The sequence below is a fragment of the Elephantulus edwardii genome, unplaced genomic scaffold, assembly GCF_000299155.1.
Source record: "Elephantulus edwardii isolate Elephantulus edwardi_28Jun2011 unplaced genomic scaffold, EleEdw1.0 scaffold00043, whole genome shotgun sequence".
Taxonomy (NCBI): domain Eukaryota; kingdom Metazoa; phylum Chordata; class Mammalia; order Macroscelidea; family Macroscelididae; genus Elephantulus; species Elephantulus edwardii.
In genome coordinates this window covers 4,161,673-4,169,761 of record NW_006399793.1, presented here as the reverse complement: position 1 = coordinate 4,169,761, position 8,089 = coordinate 4,161,673, and positions in this window count along the sequence as shown.

Sequence of the window (8,089 nt, the reverse complement as noted above, 5' to 3'; positions counted from 1 at the left end):
TTGGAGAGGGACATCATGCTTGGGAGGGTTGAGGGACAACGCAGGAGGGGAAGACCCTCTATGAGATGGATTGATTAATCGGGATGGGTGTGTCAGAGGCGGTGTGGTTGGCGCAGGATAGAGCAGGGTTTAGGGCTGTTGTGCATAGGGTCTCTATGAGTCGGAAACGACTCGACGGCACATAACAACAGAACAACATCATATATATTTAACTTCATATATTCCAAAAAAATATATATATTTGAATACACACACACACACACACACACACACACACACACACATTGTTGTTGAGTACTGTTAAGTCGGAAATGACCCTTACCTGACTCTCCAGCAGGTTTTCAGAGGCAGCAAATTGGTAAATTGCACAGGAGGAGATTGTCCATTCTTTTCCTATTATATTTATTTTTATTTGTTACCAAGTAGCAAGCAACTCATAGCAACCCTATGTATAACAGCTCTGAAGCCTGCCCTGTCCTCAGCCAGTCTTGCTGATTACAACATACCTACCCCTATTGTCCCAATTACCGTATCAATCCTTCTCATCTAGGATCTTCCTCTTTTGAGCTGTCCCTCCACCCTCTGAGCATAATGTCCTTCTCCAAGGATCTGTCCCTCCTGGCCACATGCCCAAAGTATGCGAGATGGAGCTTCAAAATTGTAGCCTCCAAGGAGAAACTTGGTTTCACCTTCTCCAAGACAGACCTATTTTTTTTCTTAGTCAATAGTATGTTCAAGACACTTCTCTTCTCCAGCATCACAACTCAAAGACTTCAATTCTTCTGTCAACCTTAGTCATTTTCCAGCTCTCTGATGTATAAAAAGTAATTGCAAAGACCATGACCTGGATCAGGAGCACCTTAGTCTCCAGGCTGACATCATCATAGAGACCCTGTAAAAAACCAGGTATGAACCTTGCTCTATATGGCAACTTAATGTCATGCTCAAAACTATTGTAGTAATTATCACGGTTAGTGATGAAACAAGATGAAGTATATTTAATTTGGCATCAGTGTATACATGCAAGACTTATGAATCTAATACAATGTCCTCTAAAATATTGGAAGCTTGTTATTCTTGAATGTTATTTTCTCTAATGAGTTCATACAGGGTGTAAACAAGTAAGTGGAAATTCTCTTTGTCACACACTTGAAAAGGCAGAGAGGCACATCAGCAAGAAGACATATTTAAGTTATCTTTGAATTTGTCTCCTATATGACTTTATTTAAGCATCTTCAAGCTAACTGAGATCAATTATTAACTCACTTTCTATCTTAATAAAAGGAACAATGACTTTGAATTTAAATGTTACCTTAATTTGCTTATAGTTATTCTCAAATCAAAGGGAATTAAAAGCAAGGTAAATCTGTAGTTTATTTCAATTAATCATTAAAAGCAACAGTGAAGTAATTGCTGGCATTATGGATCCATAGGGTCATTATGGATCACAGTCAACTCTAAGGCACCTAAAAACAATAATAACCTAATTGTCCTATTAGTGATTACCTAAGAATTTCTCAGTTGCTAGGAGTTTGGAAATTTTCTGGATTGTGATTATACTTGATTATTGTCAAGATTATCTATTTTGATGCCCAAGTTTCAGCTTAGAAAACGCATGCATATCACACTACTGCCTTTAAGCCAGATTTGACACAAAAATGACCCTCCATCAAGTTTCTGAAGCTGTAAATCTTCACGGGAGGATGTTGACCATCTTTCTCCCATGAATCTGGTAATCTGATAGAGGATTTGAACTTCTAACACTTTCATTAGCAGCCTGATACATTATGCACTATAACAACTGGGGGTAATGTGTGTGTGTGTGTGTGTGTGTGTATACATATATATGTATATATACATATACAGATATCCATATATATGTGTATATAAATGTGTGTGTATATATGTGTGTGTCTGTGTGTGTATATATATATGATTTATAAAATAGTATAAAGTTTAAATAGTAGTATAAACAATTTGTGAACTGTTATAATATCATATCGCATGGTCAAATTAATGATAATAGAGCATTCTACAAGAGATGTCCAATATTAACTAGGGGAAGCAGCAATTGGAAATTGAAAAATAACATCATAATAAGACTTAAAAGCCTGAGAACTGAGGCAGTGGAGAAGAGCAAAATATCACTGAGAAAGAAGAGTTAACAGAAAGTGCAGAACAATATGGGAAAAGGGTGATTAAAAACATAGCAAAGAGAGGCCAAGAAAACAATAAAGGTGTCTATTCCTTGAGAGCATAACAATAATAACATATTATGACAGATTTGGAAGCAGGACTGGCATCTACTTCCTAAATAACATGCCTCCTAGAAACTCTGTAAACTTTGATAAATGTCGGTGCTTCAGGCCTTTTGTTCATTGGGTCACTGTGAGTCTTGTTCAACTCAAAGGCAATCAGCAACAACAACAGCAAATCCTTGCGAAACAGTAGTAAATCCTTGCAAAACCTATGCTTGGACCAGGAAATGGTAGTTAGAACAGAGCAAGGAAACACTGCATGGTTCAGGATCAGGAAAGGTGTGCATTAAGGATGCATCTCATCTCATACATTTTCCAATCTATTTGCAGAACAGATCGTTCGAGAAGCTACACTCTTTAAAGAGGAAAGTGCTATCAAGATTGGAAGAAGACTTATCAACAATCTGTGTTATACAGATGTCATAACCTTGCTTGATAAAACTGAAGAGGACATGAGGCGTCTGTTGCAGAGATCAAAGAGTGCAGTCTTCAGTATGAATTGAAGCTCAACATCAAGAAAACAAAGCTTCTCATCACTGGGCTGATCAACAATTTCATGATAGACGGAAAATAAATTGTGGTTGTTGATAATATTAGCTTGCTTATTTCCACAATCAACAGTGTTGGCACCAGCAGTCAGGAAATCAAAAGATGAATTGCACTGGGAAAGTCTACTGTCAGGGACCTCTCTAGCATACTGAAGAGTAACAATGTCAGCCTGGAGACTAAAGTGCACCTGATCAAGGTCATGGGCTTCACAATTACTTTCTATGTATCTGAGAGCTGGACAATAATGCTAAGGATGATAGAAGAAAGATTAATGCCTATGGAGAAGAGTCTTTAATATACCATGGACTTCCAGAAGAACAAACAGGTATGTCCTGGAAAAGGTGAAACCCGGCTGTTCCTTGAAAGTAAGGATTTTGAGGTTCCATCTCACATTCTTTGGGCACGTTGCCGGGAGGGACCAGTCCTTAGAGAGGGACATCAAGTTTGGAAGGGTATTGGGACAATGCATGAAAGAAAGACCCCAGGTGAGATGGATTGACTCAGTGACTAGAGAAATTAGATTAGGTCTATTGGAGATGATGAGATTGGCTGAGGATAGGGCAGGTTTCAGAGGTAGTGTGCAAAGAGTCACTATGAGGCACAGGTGACTTGATGGCACATAACAACACCACAACTCCTTATGGTTAAGGATAAGGAAATAGTTCTTTTACGGCATCTTCAAAGCAGAAAATTAAAGAAATACTGTTTGAAACATCATAAGGTAAATGAGGGAGGAAAACATACAAAGACAGTTCAGAGGTATATAAAATAGAAGGTATTCTTGTATTAATTTTTAAAAACTCATTAACCCTCACATACTTTAATCCATTACTCTACTCTGTAATCTTTGTCTCTACACACCTACACACACACCTGCTGCGACTAATCACATTGCAGGCATCAGGAAGTTAAATTAGATAAACAGATTTCTTCTGACATCTCAGGACAGTCAAACTTCCAAGACATGTGAAATGATATCAACATTATAAACTTAGTTAATTCAGTTTTGTCCCCAAACTGAGCAAATTGCATCTAATTAATAATTTCTTGGTTATCTGGATTATTTAAACACTTAATGGCATTCTTTTAGACAAAAGTTTGCAAATTCTCTTGAGAAAGATGAGAGTAAAAGAAAAAGCACATTAACTTGTACAAAATGAAATTTCTAATGTTCAAGGTGCACTGATATACTCCAAATATATACCAAGCGCCATAGCATCAATAAAAAGTGTACTGTTGCCTTACTCATTTCTCAGCAAAGCTTGTTAATCTAACAATGCAAGATTCTAACAGCATCTTCTTTCAAGCCTACAAAATATGTGATATCATTACAACATTTTTCTAAAGACAAACCATTCTCCAAATACAGGAAAAATTGTTAAATTCACCATACTTGGGGATTACATTTGTGAAATTCAGAAGAAGAGGCCCGCTTGGCACTTGCACGTTATTGGAAATTCCCCAAACACAGACAACAAAAGCTCAGTCAGTTTAATCAAATTATCAGCTTTTCCTCAGTCTGTGTTTAGTCTGTGTTTGTCTAATGTCCGGGTGCATATTTTCTACTTAAGAAAATCAATAAATCTGCTGTTTTAAAAAAAGGCACATTTCAGATGCAGTATACAGCGTATTGCACTATCTGATCCAGCAATCTGTCTGCCTCTGCCCTACAGAAGGAATGAACAAGAAACATGCCTGATGAGTTTATGAGATGGTTTAGGAACTCATGTTGAAATTAGAAAAAAGAGAAAAAAAAAAAGATACTGTTCAGATATGCCCACCGTTCTCTTCTACAGAGGAAGTATGGCAAGAAAATGATTTTTTTTTTAATTACGGCCTTGAAAGATGCATTAAGTTGCTTTATCTTAGGCAAACTAATGTGATCTTAGCAGTAAAGCAGCTACATTACACTTCTGGGGCAAAATATTCATTCTTTTGATTTTTTTTTTATCATAGACATAATTGTTAGTTTTCTGTTTATATTTGGGCCTGGCAGTGTCTTTGCCTTTATTGTTGGTTTTTGTTCCGAAAATATTTACATAACCAGTGCAATGAATGAGAATCAATTCTTCCTACTTCAAGAAGTGAACATTCTACTCTGAGAAAATTTGCTCATTTCATTTGCACTCAGGTACTCTGCCTATTTTCTATTTATTTGCAGCAACCTTTTATACCTAAGCAAGCTGGAATGATTTGTTAGCATGAATTGTATTCATATTGTCATCAGTAATAGATTATGTATGTTCTTCAGAGATGACCTAAATAATAAATTAAAGTGCAGGTTTATTTTTACATTATTTAGAAGAATCCAAACTTTATGGTAACATAAAGTTAACCTAACGGCTCCAATTCAAACCTTTATGGTAACATCAAGTTAACATAAAGGCTCCAATTCAAAATTTTGATGACAGCAATTTGGCTATTCAATTTCTTGGGTTAATTTTGCCTATATTACAATTAGTGCATGCTTTTGAAAATAGTATATATCTATACTTAATTTATTAAAGAGATATAAAGAAAAATATTTGCAACTTTAAAAAATATTCCTTATTTACTGAGAAACATAAATTTATCCAAAACTGGATTCTACTTTATTTTATATTAATCAATACATGGCAGGAAATTTTATACTTAGCATTTTGGCATTTTCAGATCTAACATTTTCTCAGCATTAAATCCTTAAGAAAAAAAGTCACTAAAAAGTCTTTAATGTTGTAATGAAATTATGACTGATGCTTCTAACTGAGTCAGTTTGAACGATGATAGTACACTAGGTTTAGTTGCTAAAGAAATGTTATTTATTGTTTTTCCTTCAATATTTTTTAAAGCAATGAGATGGGAGGAATAGTAAAGCACACATCACTGAATTTGTCAAATGCTGGTTTCTGAACCTCTCTTTGACTTAGGTAGTTATGTGTATAGAGAGCAATAAATGAACAAATACAGAGGAAGGGATCACAATCAGTGATAATACTAGAAGACAAAAAATCTAGGAATGACTGTATTACAAATTAATGTGATTTTTAAAACCTCCTTCAAGTAAAAATATTTAAAAAATAATAGAATAATATCCTAAAAGAGTTCTCCATAAAAATATTTTACTAAGTAACTTGTTTTACTCCTATAACATCGAATAGTAAGTTGTTTGCTTTATTTTTGATGAAAATGCAAAAGTCACAATCACTAAATAACTTTCTTCCTCATGTGATGATTTTGAAGGAGATGTTTTCATTTTTGGTACATAGGACCCTGCCTTGCTGTTCCCATCCTCCACCCCCTGTTGTTTATCTGAAGAATTTTTCTAGTTAGGGTGAAAAAGGTGTTTCTTGTGCAGAGAATCCATTTAGTGGAGCAGGCTAATAGGCTGACCAGTCATTAACTAAAACACAGCTGGGAAGAGGCTATAATCCCCCAATTTCCTTCACAAATGCAGTAAATAAATATTCAAATGAAGCAGTGCATAAATTTGCATATGTGTTAAACAAAAGCCCAGCTGAAGATTTAGTTTAAAATCTCTGCTAATGTTTCTTCCTTTTTACCTACCATGCCTTTACCTGAAGAATTTTTATTTCACAAAGTCCCCGCACTTTTTTCCCCAAAATAGAATTCCCTTTTGCTTTAAGAATTCTCTTTTTAAAAAGTTCTCTTTTGCTGGCCCCTATTAGCTGCTTCATTGGGCCTTATTTTTAAAGTGAATAAAAGCCATCTATCAAATTAAGTCTATTTCTTCTTTTTAAATGTTTTTAATTTGAGTATCTTTAATATATGTTCCGCCATTGGGGGTGTGTGTGTGTGTGTGTGTGTGTGTGGTGTGTTCTGGAAGTTTATAAATAGAACTATATTTTTTGGAACCCAAAGCAAGAAATTTGTTAAAAATTAAAAAGTAATTTTTCACTTATTAGTACAAGTAATTTGTTAACCTCATTGCTTTTGAGAGATAATTTGAGATTATCTTCTTGAAATTTTAAGACTGTCCTGAGGTTTCTAGCAAATAATACAACATCAGATGCTGTTCAGTTAATTATTACTGAGAATGATCCTCAATATTATTATAAATTCCCAACTTTACCTCATCTCTCCCTATTCTCCCCTTCGCCAATGATTGCAATTTCTAGAGTTAAATTCTAGGGCACACCTGACCTTAGGCTCTACTGTGTTGCTTACCCTGAAGCTATGTGAGTCCCTCCCAAGGTGAAGAAATATAATTAGAAAGGGAAAAAAAGACATATTTCAGAGAAGAACTTTGGGTCGTACACAAGGGGTTACTTTCTAGGGGAAAAAATAGATTTCACATAAAAAGAGATTCTGAAAAAAATATTAAAAAGAATTCTATAGTTAATAAAGGAGTATAACAATTAGCCAGGGACATTCTATATTACTTGTTTTCCACACTGCTAAGACTTTAACAGATTTGTGCCATTCCTCTCCTGAAAGCAAATGAAAACAAGAAAATGGTAGTTACATTAAATATCTATGTAGTAGAATTTCTAAATGAAACTGAATTTGTTCTTTTAACCTTAGTTGTTAAAAGTAAGTAGGTTATCATTAAACTGTTGTTTTTGTCATGTGCCATTGAGTTGCCCTCGACTCATAGCAACCCTACATACAATAGCTCCAAACCCTGCCCTAACCTGAGCCAGTCTCACTGATTCCATCATCCCTATCCTCATCACTCCAGTTACTGTGTAAATACATCTCATCTAGGGACTTCCGTCCTTCCAAGCCTGATGTACTTCTCCAAGGACTGGTCTACAACATGTGACACAGAATTTAAAAACCCTTATCCCCAAGGAGAAATTTTGTTTCACCCTCTTTAAGACAGACGTCTTCGTTCTTCTGGAGGTCCAAGGTATGTTCAAGACTCTTCTCCAGCACCACAACTCAAAAGAATCAAATTCTTCTTCTGTCTTCCTTAGTCATTATCCAGCTCTCTGATGCATAGAAAATTATTGCAAAGACCATGGCCTATCAGGCTCACTTTAGTCTCTAGATTGCAATAAATCCTCTTTAGCACTTTTATATTCATCATTAAATACATATATTTAAGCACTTTGGCATTTTTATTTCGTTATTAAATATACACAATACACAATAAATATACACAATAATATATATATGTGTCTGTGTGTGTGCAATAATATATATATATATTATTGTATACCGTTGAGTCAGAAGTAACCCATAGTTGACCCTACAGTGGGTTTTCAGAGGCAGTTAATTATTTGGAAGGAGATTGTCCATCCTTGTTCCGCGGAACAGCTGATGGCCTTGAACCTTGTGCC